Here is a 14533-nt window from a genome sequence, read left to right as displayed (position 1 = left end):
GAGGAATTATCCCATATATATGGATTGTGACGTAGTAGTCGCGCAGGTAAAGGTAGGAGATGACCCCAACGGATTCTGAGAATATGGTAGCTGTTGCCCTGGCAACAAGTCTGTGGACCCGCCCATGTATCGTCACAGGCCCTGAATGCTAACACCTGTCAATTGCCTTCTTTATGTCTTCCACATTGGTTATCACTTTAGCTAAATTTTACTAAATATGTCCATTGACATCTTTACTGCTGCTCAGTCAGCAAGCTTTCAGAATGCCTAGAATTCATCTACAAGGAGGTTTCAGATTAGATTAATTTTGTTTCTCATGCATTTTCTTATAAGCACACCTATTAATTATTATAAAATCTGTCCTCCAGCTGAAATTTTCATATGAATTCTCACTCTCAGATATATTCAGCCTTTCATGGTAGTTTGTTTATAAGCTTCATGTTCACAATACATTTTTTATTAATGGAGATCTATTTTATGGATGTTTGGCTGCAGGTCTTTGCATCTGTCTCCATCTGCTGTTGGATGAAGCCTCTCAGGAGATAGTTATGCTAGGTTTCTGTCTGAAAGCATAGCAGAGTATCATTAATAGGGGCCAGGGTTGGTTCTCTCACATGTACTATGTCTCAAGTTGTGGCAGTCATTGATTGGCTGATTCCGGAAACCCTGTTAATCTTTACTCCTCTAAATCTTGTAGTCAAGATAAATTTAGGGATGAAGGTTCTGTGGGTGGATTGAAGTCCTCGTCTTTCCTCTAGAAGTCCTCTTATTTCCTTCTGGCTACAAGATGTGGCCCCTTCAGTCTCTATATTCCCCTCTGGTAGGAATCTCACCTAGGGTCACCTCCATAGAGGTCCAACATCTTCTCTTTCCCAGTGCTTCAGCTAGTCACCAGAGATGCCACCCCATAAATTTCCATTATTATTCTCAGCAGCCTTCTCCAACCTCTCACCCCGTATGTGATCTCCATATCTGCTCCCCTCCTCAACTCATCTACTATCCAGTTCCCTCTCTCCATCCATCTTTGATATTTAGTTACTTCCCCCTTCTGAGTAAGAGTCCACATCCTCACTTCAGACCTCCTTATTACCCAGTTTCTTTGAGTCTGGGTATTGTACCATGGTAACCCTTTAATTATGGCTAATGCCCACTTTTAGGCAAGTGCATATCATACATGTCTTTCTAGCTCTACATTACCACACTCAGAATGATATTCTCAGGTAGCATCCATTTGCTTGCAAAATTCATAATGTCTTTGTTTTTAATAGCTGAATAGTAGTCCATTGTGTAGATGCATCACATTTTCTATTCAGTTGTGTGACAACTAGGTAGTTTCTAGTTCTGGTTATTATGAATAAAGTTGCTATGAACACAGTTGAGCAAGTGTCTCTATGGTAGAGTGGGGGATCTTTTGGATATATACCCTGGAGTAGTATAGCTGGGTCTGGATGTAGAACTATTCCTAGGTTTGTGAAAAATCACCAAATTGATTTCCAAAGTAGTTCTACAAGTTTTCACTCCCACCCACAATAGAGAAGTGTTTTCTTAGCTCCCCATCTTTTGCAGCATGCGCTATCACTTGAGATTTTAATCTTAGCCATTCTTACAGGTATAAAATGGAATCTCAGAGTTGCTTTGGTTTGCATTTCCCTGATGACTAAGGACATTGAGCATTACTTTAAGTGGTTCTTGGTGATTCAAAATTCCTCTCTTGGGAATGCTCTGTTTAGCTCTGTACCCTATTCTTAGTTGTATTATTTGGTTTGTTGGTGTTTAATTGTTTGAGTTCTTTATACATTTTATAAATTGGCCCTCTATCAGATGTAGGGTTGGTACAGATTCTCTACCACTCTGTAGGTTCCTGTTTTGTCCTATTGAGAATGTCCTTTGACTTCAGTTTAATGAGGTCCTACATATCCATTATTACTCTTAGAGTCTGAGCAATTGGTGTTAGCTCAGGAAGTTTTCTCCTTTACCAATGTATTCTAGGGTATTTTCTACTTTCTTTTTTATGTGATTTAGTGTATCAGGATTTATCTTGATTCTTTGGTCCACTTAAACTTGAGTTTTGGGCAGGGTGATAAACATGGACCTATCTACATTCTTCCATATACAGACATCCAGTTAGACCAGACCCATTTGTTGAAGATACTTTCTTTTTGCTCATCATAAGGTTTTGCCTTCTGATCAAAAATCAAGTGTCTGTAGTTGTGAGTTTATTTTAAGGTCTTCAATTTGAATCTATTGATCAATTTGTCTGTTCCCATACCAATACAATCCAGTTTTTATTACCTTTACTCTGTAGTATAGCTTCACTTGATCTTAGCCAAAAGGCCGAGAAGCGATTGTAGTATAGCTTAAAATCAGGAATGGTGATACAATTTGCGAGCTAGAGGCAATTGATGACTGCATCTAAATAGTGTTTTCCTGACACAGTAGGGTAATTAAGCACATGAACTCTCATGCAGAAGATGTACACAAGCCCAATCCAGCAAAATTTCAGAGGAGTTAGAGAAGTGGTTATGAAACTTCACCTTACCTGAAGAGCTATGGAAAATTGATAAACATCTAGATAGGAGATGGAATTTTATTTTAAGTTTGTCACTTCTAGTAGGGCAACCATGCTTAAATGAAAGGTTATACAGCCATGAGTGTACAGGTAGCACTTATTGTTGTTTTATTGCTAAGATTTTATGCAGTGGTTATGGTTCATCTGAGTCACATATTATGTGTATTGAAGAAACACTCATATTGAAAGAGCTTATTCACTGTCAGCTCTTTCCCTTTGACCTTATCAATACTATGATTAAAATATTATGAGCGATATTTCATTGTCAAGATTATGATCATTTAAGTGTTTAACAAGCACAATACCACAGTTTCTATAGAAAACATAATCCATATGGTTAGGATCTCAAAACTTTCTTATTGCATTGAAAAGGATTGGTGTTTTAGAAACTATTGGTTTAGAATTCCAATAGCTGTTACACATATTGAAAGTGAATACTCCAGATAATTGTGAATTTCCTCTCAAAAACCAGCATTTATTTTTATGTATAATTAAAATAAAAGAATTTAACCATAACATATTCTTCATGCAAAACAAGACTTAAACCACAATTTTCTAGAACCTCAGGTTAATTAAATCTCACTTTTAACAAATGAGTTTCTAACAGTGAGAAATGAAGTTGAAATCTGAATATTAGCGTATTGAATTGCTCTGGCTACACATTTGAAAACTGATATTGCCTTAGCAGTTGTTTGTGAATTTTCATTAATGATAAAGGTTTTAAGTGTTTGCATATCAGTTATTTGTAAAGGAAGCAAAAGCTCATGAGAATTTTGAAGAGTGTTGTCAGTAAAAAACACTGAACAAAATGAGGTCAGCAGTTCTCTCTCCTGTTTTAATTGGCTTACTAGCTTTCCTTGGGCACATAATGAACAGAGAACCTCTATGTTCTAGCAGGGAAAGGTTCACTCTATTTATTTCAATACAGAAAAATAAACAGGCACTACTTTATAATTAATCCCACATTAATTATGAAAACACAGCTATTAAAATACTTAAGCATGAGATAATCACTAAAATGTTTAATTCTTTTTCCTTGTTTGCTTTTGAGATAGGCTCTTGTATATTCATATTTGGCTTCAAACTGTGATATAGCCTTTAATCATCTTGAATTCCTGATCCTTCTGCCTCCCACCTTCACCTCCTCTGTTCTGGAAGTGGACACACCACTGTGACCAGTTCAGTAAAGTTTATGTCAACCTCAGATTCACTAAGGAGAAATGGACCTACCCAAGTGCCAGTGGGTCAGATTGGAACAGCCTATCCATCTTCTCATGACTGTTGGTATTTCTGTCTCTTAGCCTCACTAGTCACTCAGGAACCTTTTCTTCAAATCAGGTCCCTTCTATCCATTGCTCTGTTGTTGTTTTTCTGCACCTACCTAACCTCTTGTTGCTTTCCACCCTTTCTTAAAGAGACCAAAACAGGAAGAAAACTTTGGAGATGGAAAGAAAGAACAGGAAGATACAGACAGGCACAAAGAGTAAGTTGTAAGGTGATGGTACAGACAAAGGGATATATATATATATATATATATATATATATATATATATATATATACCTCAGAGACCTTGAAGGGACAATAGGTGTTTCATCTGTTCCTAGAGCCACAGTTTCCCACCCCCACACACCCTATAGATTTGTGGCCAACAATCACATAAAGGCAAGGCCCCAAGCCTTGTAGAAGACATGACCTGTAGTTAGGTAGGCTGAAGTTTGATCTTTATTTTAAGGAGGTACCTAAAGGTCTGGAGGACTTAGACAATAAGCTTTCCTTCCCAGACACTCCTCCCTGAAAAAGGTATTTAGCCTCAGGCCTGACCAGAGAAGTGGGGTATGGTTTTACTCTTCTACTTTCCACCATGACAATTAATGCCTTAAAATGGACTGCTTCTGTCAGCAAGTACTTGCTGGCATCCGCAATCCTGTCTGGGTTTAATGGTTGTATATGGGATGGATCTCCAGGTAGGGGACTCTCTGTATTGTCATTCCTTCAGTCTCTGCTCCATACTCTGTCTCTATAACGCTTTCCATGGCTATTTTGTTCCCTCCTCTAAGAAGAACCAAAGTATCCAGACTTTGGTCTTCCTTCTTCTTGAGTTTCATGTAGTTTGTGAATCATATCTTGGGTATTTGGCTTTGTTGTTCATCAATGGGAGGAGAGGCCCTTGTTCCTGTGAAGTCTCTATGCTCCAGTGTAGAGGAATGTTAGGGATAGGAAGTGGGAGTAGGTGGGTTGGTGAGCAGGGAGAGGTGGGGAGAGAATAGGGGTTTTTAGAAGGGAAACAAGTAAAGAGGATAACATTTGAAATGTAAATAAATATCTAATAAAAATAAAAATAAAAATAAAAAGGCATATTTAAAAAACAAAAAAGAAAAAAAATGAAATATTGAAAATGAGTCAAAAAATAAATAAATAAAAGTTCATGGACTGCCTCTTTTCATCAGGATCCACAGTAGGGAACCAGGAAGAAGGTCTTCACCTACAAAGTTGTTATATAATCTCCTGTAAAAGGCCTCTCTGTGCTCCCAGCCATGACCACCTAGTCAAGACCTATATCAAGCCTGCCACTAGCCCAGCCAAGAACTCTCCCCGAGGGACCAGCCTGTGGGTCTCCACTCCATTCTCAGCTGTTCTGCAGTTCCCAGCAGCTCCTGTGTGTCCAAGGGCCTGAGTTTGTCACAGATCTCAGGGGGTACATCCCCAGATAATTAAATTTTGCTCCTGTCAGCACTATAGTACTGATCCTGTAAATGCCTGCGACTGTCAGTAGAGGCCCATGCCAATTACTATCAGCAAGGACCCCAATCAATTGACTCCACATTTGCTGTCTTCCTCAGTTTATCCTGTTCTGTCCCCTCTAGTGTCCCCTTTTGTGTCGGTGTTGGCCTTTAACAGTATAATATTTATCCACCATAAGAGTAAACACAGAAGGAGATCTAATTTTCAGCCTTTGAAATTATTTCAAAACAATATAGACTGGAGAAATAACATTAAATAGCTATTTCTGCTTACAAAAAAAGAACATTGTCAGAGAAAGTGATTGAGGCAGGAAAGATCCCATGATTATGTATTTTCTCTAATTTTTGGCTAACCAGGCAAGTTCTAAGAGTACAATTAAAACTAAAACAATTCCTCTGGAAATGCAATAGAGAAAGATGTGTTTATATAAGTGATAGCCACATTCCAGAAGGCAGATTGCAATAATAAGATTTAAATTAGAGTTCAAAATGTGTACTGCACAGGAATTTTCATTTTCTTTAAGTAAACAGAAATAATTCCTTTATATCCTATACATAGACAATGCTAATGTGTTCATCATTGTTGCTCATACTCAGTGAAAATAACCATTAGCCATTGGCAAGAGCAATGAAAAAAGTCACTGAAAGCATTGCACAGCAAGTTTTTCATAAAAGTGCTTTTTTATAGGCCAGTTTTTTTTTTGTCATCTGGCTCATCATTTTGAATTATTTATCATTCTTTTTTGCCCCAAATTAGGCCATGGCACACCATAAAAAGTTCACAAACTAATAATTTAAAATTTCAAGGAAAATAAGAAATGATCCATGACAGAAGAATCACTTTCCCAAGATTAAGACTCTGAGCAGTAGTGGTTAGAAACAGCCATTGCCATATTATGCACGAGTTAGAACCTTGACTCTAACTTTTGGGATTCACGTTCTTGGCTACAATGTCATTAAAAACAAACTGAAAAATCACACAAATTTGTTATTACATATTTTGAACTTGCTGTGTGATATTAAACTGTATTCTATTACTTAAACTTAACTTTTGATCAAGTAAATCATCCTCCATTCATGATCACATAAGACACCCTAGTTAAATGCCATGAATCTTTCTGTCTTTCTGTCTGTTTCTCTTTCACTTTGTCTCTGTCTGTCTGCCTGTCTGTCTCTCTTTCTCACACACACACATACACACATACATACACACACACACACACATACACACGCATACGCGTGCATACACATGAACTAGTAAAAACGAAAAGATAGTTTTGTCTACTCAGGTAGATACATCTAGAAGTTTATGCTTCAGGATCATTGATAGACATTTCACTTTCAGTGGAATGAGAGCTTTTCTGTTACTAACACACATAGAGGAGTCGATTTTGAAGATGCTCTACCATGCAATAAGGACAAATGCTCTACTATGTTCAGAGTAGCCTTATTTATAATAGCAAGAAGCTGGAAACAACCCAGATGTCCCTCAACAGAGGAATGGATAAAGAAAATATGGTACACTTACACAATGGAGTACTATACAACTATTAAAAACAATGCATTTATGAAATTCTTAGAGAAATGGATGGATCTGGAGGATATCATCCTGAGAAAAGTAACCCAATCACAAAAGAGCATATATGGTATGTACTCACTGATGAGTGGATATTAATCCAGAAGCTCGGAATACCCAAAATACAATCCACAAACCACAAGAAACTCAAGAAGAATGAAGACCAAAGTATATATACTTTGATCCTTAGAATAGGGAACAAAATACTTATGGAAGGAGTTGCAGAGACAAAATATGGAGCAGAGACTGAAAGAAGGACAATCCAGAGACTGCTCCACCTGGGAGTCCTTCCCATATTTAATCATCAAACCCAGACACTATTGTGGATTCCAACATGTACTGTCTGACAGGAGCCTGACATAGCTGTCTCCTGAGAGGCTCTGACAGTGCCTAACTAATACAGAAGTAGAGGCTCACAGCCATCCATTGGACTGAGCACAGAGTCCCTAATGAAGGAGCTAGAGAAAGGACCCAAGAGCTGAAGGATTTGTAGCCCCTTATGACGAACAACAATATGTACTAACTAGTACCCTCAGAGCTCCCGGGGACTAAACCACCAACCAAAGAGTACACATAGTGGGACTCATGGCTCCAGCTGCATATGTAACAGAGGATGGCCTATTCAATTATCATTGGGAGGAGAGGCCCTTGGTCCTGTGAAGGTTCTATGCCTCAGTGTAGAGGAATGCCAGAGCCATGAATTGGGAGAGGGTAGGTTGTTGAGCATGGGAAGGGGGAGGGGACAGGGTTTATTTTATTTTATTTTATTTTATTTTATTTTATTTTTTCTTGGAGGGGAAATCGAGAAAGGATATGTCATATGACATGTAAATAAAGAAAATATCTAATACAGGAAAAAAGAGTCAATTTTGAAACCCTGACCCAACCTGGTGGATCATTATTTAACCACCTGGATCCAGCTCTGCTTGAAGCTGTTCATGCTTAAAATCTATCACATGAGTTCACAGAGTCAAGCTAATGTCTAGTCTTTAATTATTTTGTACTTTATGTGGTTTTACTTCTACTAGTTTGCTGCTATAGCTTTGAGATTACTACTAACTCTAGTCTGAAACCAGAAGTCAAAGAGTCAAAGCCTCCAGGTCCAATTCCTCAGTGTCATTTCCAACTCTATAGCTGCCACATCCCCTTCTTGCCTACTGTTATTTCAAGTGGATCACACAGAGCAGTCACTCCTAGATTTCCTCCACCCATTAATTGCTTTGTCCCAGCCCCCAACTCTAGTGGGCATTCTGTGGGAAGCCTCATGCCATTCTACTCAGGGAAACAGTCTCATTATAGATTTTCACTTTTTGCTCTATTCCTCCAACTCTATAGCAAACAATCTGATATGTCCTGCCCTTACTTTCTGATTCCATTCTCAGAGAACTAAATAGATTCTGAAAGAATGCTCTGAATTCCTCCCTCAGTGGACCTCCTCAGGTACTCTACCTTCTGCTTCATTTCCATTCTCTTTGTTGTTGTTAAAATTTTTTAAAACTATTTTTTGTTTTTCTTTTCATTTTTTATTGGTTATTTTATTTATTTACATTTCAAATATCATTCCCCTTTCCAGTTTCCCCTCCACATGCCCCTGATCACCTCCTCCCTCCCCTCTGCCTCTATGAGGGTGCTCCTTCACCTGCCCACCCACTCCTTCTTCAGTGGCCTTGCTTTCCCCTATCCTGGGACATCAACACTCCACAAGAGAAAGATGCTCACCTTCCAGTGATCCTAGATAAGGCAATCCTCTAGTGCATATCCATCTGGAGCTGTGAGTACCCCCTGTGTACTCTTTGGTTGGTGGTTTATTCCTTGAGAGCTTTGAGGGGTCTGGTTGGTTGACGTTGTTGTTCTTCTTATAAGGTTGCAAACCCCTTCAACTCCTACAGTCCTTGCCCTAACTTCCTCATTAGAGTCCCCTCACTCAGTTCAATGTTTAGGTGTGTACATACAGATCTGTACTGGTCTAGATCTGGCAGAACCTCTCAGAGGACAGCTATACCGGGCTTCTGTCAGTAAGCACTTCTTGGCATCAGCAATGGTGTTTGAATTTTTTGTCAGTAAATGAGATGGATCCCCATGTAGGGCAGTCTCTGGATGACCTGTCCTTCAGTCTCTGCTCCACTCTTTGTCCCTGCATTTCCTTTTGATAGGAGGAACTCTGGATTAGTATTCTTGAGGTGGGTGGATGGTCCCATCCCTCATCTGGGGGCCATGCTTAGCCACTGGATATTATCTCCATCCTTAAGTGTCAACTATCAATACCTAAAAATTCATATTACCTAGAACCTAACAGGATCTTAGAAGAATTTTCGATCAAGTAAAACACACTCTCCCAAAAGCAAAAGAGAAAGCACAAACAAAAGAAGAAATACCCATCTGACAAAGACAAAACCAGATATCAGCACCTAGATTCACCAACAGAATACAAATGATGGAAAAGAAACTCTTGAGTATGGAAGATATGATAAAATAAATGAATACTTCAATCAAAGAAATGTTAAACTTAAAAAGCTTCTAGCACAAAACAACCAGGAAATCTGGGACACTATGGAAAGACCAAAACTAAGAATATTAGGAAAAGAGAAAGGAAAAGAATCCCAGCTCAAAGGCACAGAAAATATTTTTAACAAAATCATAGAAGAAAGATTTTCTAACATAAAGAAGAATATGACTATAAAGGTACAAGATTCAAACAGAATACTAAATAGAATGGACCATATAAGAAAGTCACCTCCCATAACAAGCAAAACACTAAATGTACAGAACAAAGGAAGAATATTAAACATTTGAAGTAGAAAAGGCCCAGTAACATATAAAGGCATTCCCATTAGAATTACACTCAATTTCTCAATGGAGACTCTGGGGAGATGTTCCACAGACTCTAGGAAACCTCAGATGCCACCTAGACTAATATATCCAGCAATTTTTTTATCACAATAGATGGAAAAATAAAACATTATGTGATAAAGCCAAACTTAATCAGTATCAAACTTCAAAACCTGCCCTATAAAAAGTGCCAGAAGAAAACTATAGAGCTTGAGCATATCCACAAATACACAAGGAATAAATAATCATACACCAGCAAATCAAAATTGTGAAACACACACACCATAACACCAAAATAACAGGAAACAATAAACACCACTTGTTGACATATCCCAATAGCAATGGTCTCAATTCCCTAATAAAAAGACAAAGACTAACAGAATGGATGTGAAAATAGTATACTTTTTCCTACTCTGTCAATGAAACATACCTTAACATCAGGCAGAGACATCACCTCAAGATGAAACAATGGCAAAAACTATTCCAAGAAAACGTATCTAAGAACCAAGCTGGTGTAGGCATCTTACTGGCTGACAAAATAGACATCAACCCAATCTAATAGGATGAAATAAGAAAAGTCACTACACATACATATTCTTACTTAGGGTTTTTCTTTTGAGACAACATGCACAAGGCAACTCTTACAAATGAAACATTTATTTGGCTCTGGCTTACAGTTTCAAAAGTTCAGGCCATCATCATCATGGGGTGATGATAATGCATCATTCAGGCAGACTTGGTGCTGAGGGACCTAAGAGAATTTCATGTATTGATCCTTCAGAAGGATACTCTACACTGTGCTGTGTGGAGCCTTCAAAGCCTGCCTACACAATGACATGCCTCCATGCCTCCAAATGTTGCTACTTTCATGGGCCACACATACTCAAACCACTACACCAATAAAATGAAATATACACTGAGAAGATATTCCAATTCTTAACATCTATGCATCAAACATAAGCATATTTATTTTATAAACTTATAAAATTTATTTTATAAGTTTATAAAATAAATATAACTACAGTTTAAATCATATATTGACAACAATACTCTGAAAGTGGGAGACTTCAATACCCCTGTCTCACCAACAGACATTTTACTTAGACAAAAACTAAATAGAAAAATATAGGAGATAATTGATGTTATACATAAAATGAACCAGATTCTTATAGAGCATTTCACCTAAACACAAAATAATATACCTTCTTCTCTGTAGTTCATGAAGATTTCCCCAAAATTACTACATATTCACATATAAAGTGCTAACATAAAAAAGAAAATTGATCTTTATTTTTCATCCTGTCTGACTATCCCTGATTAAGGCTGGATATTAACATTAACAGAAACAATAGAATGCTTACAAACACTGAAAAACTCACTACTAATGAGAAATGTGTCAATACAGGAATTAAAATAAACATTAAAGACTTTCAAGAATTGAGTGGAAAAAAAAAAAGAAAACTGAAAAACTACCATCTCTGAGAACTCTTAAAATACTCCTTTTGTATGAAATTAGACTCTACATGAATTAAAGATACAAAGCATATGAAAAGAAAGAAAAATGAAAGAACTGAGTCCTCTATTACTAATAGCCATGGTATATAATTTATATAAATGTAAATGGACAAAGAACTCCAAAAAAAAAAGAATTGAATGAAAATGAATACACACAATACACACTCAAACTTATGTGACATAATGAAAGTGTTCTAAAAGAATATTTCATTGCACCACTAACTGCCTACATTACAAAACAAAACAAGCAAACAAGTAAACAAAGGTGAGGTATCACACTAGCAACTTGACAGCAAACCTAAAACCTCTAGAATAAAAAAGGAGAGATCACACCCAAAAGAAGTATATGGTAAGAAATACTTTGAACTAAAATCAACAAAATAGAAACAAACAAACAAACAAAAATAATACCTAGAAGCAATGAAACAAAGAGTTAGCTTTTGAGAAATAAATAAGATTGGAAATTATCTAAAACACTCAAATATGCAAATTAATGATCTGAAATGAAAAGAGGGATACAACAACAGATAAGTCTGAAATTCTTAGAATCATAAGGACATACTCAAAAACTTATTTTCCACCAAATTGGAAACTCTAAAAGAGATAATTTTCCATTACCAAAGATACATTTATCAATTACAGAAGTTAAATGGAGATCATATTTTAAACAGACCTATAAAGCCTAGTGAAATAGAAGCAGCAGTTAAAACCTTCCAGTCAAAACCAAAACCAAAACAAAACAAAACCACAACAACAACAACAACAAAAAACCCACAAAGCCCAGGACTAGATAGTTTTAGTGCAGATGTGTACCAACATTGTAAAGAAGTGTTAATATCAATATGTCTTAAAATAATTCACAAAATATAAGCAGAAGGATCATTGCCAGATTTATCTTATAAAACCCTGATACCCAAACACATAAAGACCAATAAACAGAAAGTGAATTAGAGATCAACTTCCTTTATGAACATATATGCAAAAGTATTCAGGAAAATACTTGCAAACCAAATCCAAGAATACCTCAGAAAGATAATAAACCATGATCAAGTAGGCTTCATACTGATGCAGGAGTGCTTTTTACATATGTAAATCATAAATGTAATCTCCCATACTAAAAAGCTAAAGACAACAAAATAAAACAAAAATAAATGTACAAACAAAAGAGGCAAACACGGCCATCTCCTTAAAACACCAATGCATATAAAAATCCTCAAGTGATTAGGGATACAAGGGACATACCTCAAAGTAATAAAGACAACTTACAGAAAACCCATAGCCAACATCGACTTAAATGGAAGAAAATTCCACTAACTTTGGGAACAAGACAAGGCTTTTCACTCTCTTCATACATACTCAATAGAGTACTTGAAGTCTTCCCTAGAGCAATAGGAGAACTGAACGAGATGAAGAGGATACAAATTAGGAAGAAAGAAATCTAAGTATATTTATCTGCAGATGATGATATACATATACTAACCTAAATACCCCACTGATAAACTCTAATAAATAATAAACACTTTTAGCAAAGTAGCTGAATACAAATTAAGAAAGTTTAATAGCTCTCCTATATAAAAAAGATAAACAGACTGAAAAAGAAATCAAGGATACAATACCTTTAACTCTAGCCTCAAATAATATAAAATCTCTTGGGGTACCTTAATCTAGCAAATGGAAGACATGTATGTTAAAACACTTTAAACCATTGAAGAAAGAAATTGAAGAAGCTATCATAATGTAGAAAGATGTAGCATTTTCATAGGTTAGTAGGATTAATATAGTAAAAATTATCCATACAATTAAAAATATCTATAGATTCAATGTATTTCCCACCTAAATTCCAACACAATTCCTCACAAATTTTAATAGGACAATCTTTAGCTTTATGGAAATAGAAAATAATAATAACAACAACAAAAAACCCCAGATACTCAAATACAATCCTGACTAATAGAAAAATTGTTGGAGATATAAAGTAATTAATTTCAAGTTGTATGACAGAGCTCCAGTAATTTTTTAAAAAGCATGGTATTGGCACAAAAACAGACAGCTTAATCAATGGAATTAACCTAGAGACCCAAAAATAAATTCACATACTCAGGGACACCTGACCTTTTATACAAAAGCCAGAAATACAAACAGAAAAAGAGACAGTTTCTTCAAGAAATGGTGCTGGTCAAATAGGATAGCTGGATCTACTAGATCCATACTTTTCACCCTGCACAAAAATCAGCTCCAACTGCATAAAAGAAAGGAAAATGCTGACTAAAATCAAATCATTGGCACAACTCTAAGAACAAAAATTAATAAATTAAACATCATTATATTGAAAGATTCTATAAGGCAAAAGACACTGCCATTTTGACAAAACAGCAGTCTACAAAATGGAAAATATTTTATTTACCAATGGCACTGTCAGTAGAGGGCTAATATCTAAAATACATAAAAAACTCAAGAAACTAGATATCAAGAAAACAAATAATCTTTTTGAGTTCTGTGGACTGTATCCTTTTATTTTATTATTTTTGTTTTTGCTAATATCTACTTATTAGTGAGTACAAACTATACATGTCTTTTTCAGTCTTAGTTACCTGACTCAGGATATTTTCTAGTTCCATTCATTTGCCTGCAAAACTCAGGATGTCCTTGTTCTTAATAGCTGAGTAGTGTTCCATTATGTGAATCAACCATATTTTCTGCATCGATTCTTCTGTCATAGGACATCTGGGTTGTTACCAGCTTCTGGCTTTCATAGATAAGGCTGCTTTGAACATAGTAGAAGACATGCTCCTGTGGTGTGACAGGGCATCTTTAGGGTATATTCTCAAGAGTGGTATTTCAGGGTCTTAAGGTAGATCTATTTCCAATTTTCTGAGAACCCTCCAGATTGATTCCCAGAGAGGTTGTATCAGTTTGCCATCCTACCAGCACTAACATGTGTTGTCACTTGAGGTTTTGGTCTTAGCTATTCTGATTGGTTTAAGGTGGAATCTCAGGGTCCTTTTGATTTGTGTTTCTCTGATCACTAAGGACTTTGAACATTTTTAGGTGCTTCTCAGGCATTTGAAATTTCTTTGTTATAAATTCTCAGTTTAGTTCTATACCCTATTTTTTGATTGGGTTATTTTTATTTGGTTATTTGATTTTTTGCTAGTTAGCTTCTTTAGTACTTTATATATTTTGAATATTAGCCCTCTATTGATGTGTTAGGACTCCTCAGTCACACTTGTGAGGGAGAAGAAAGCAATCACAAGCAGGGAGGGAGGGAAGATTCTGGGAGGGAAAGTGGATGGAGGTAGGGA

At 36.4% G+C, this 14533-nt stretch overlaps 1 long non-coding RNA gene across 1 annotated transcript in view; it reads left to right on the top strand.

The window, feature by feature from the left end:
* The window catches only part of LOC116100532, a 59372-nt gene that overhangs the window by 15059 nt on the left and 29780 nt on the right, over positions 1-14533 (top strand). The gene's annotated exons all lie outside the window — the stretch shown is intronic.

The sequence above is a fragment of the Mastomys coucha genome, unplaced genomic scaffold (assembly GCF_008632895.1).
Source record: "Mastomys coucha isolate ucsf_1 unplaced genomic scaffold, UCSF_Mcou_1 pScaffold21, whole genome shotgun sequence".
Lineage (NCBI taxonomy): Eukaryota > Metazoa > Chordata > Mammalia > Rodentia > Muridae > Mastomys > Mastomys coucha.
The sequence above is the reverse complement of the archived record's forward strand: the minus strand, read 5'-3'. Positions and strand labels throughout refer to the sequence as shown.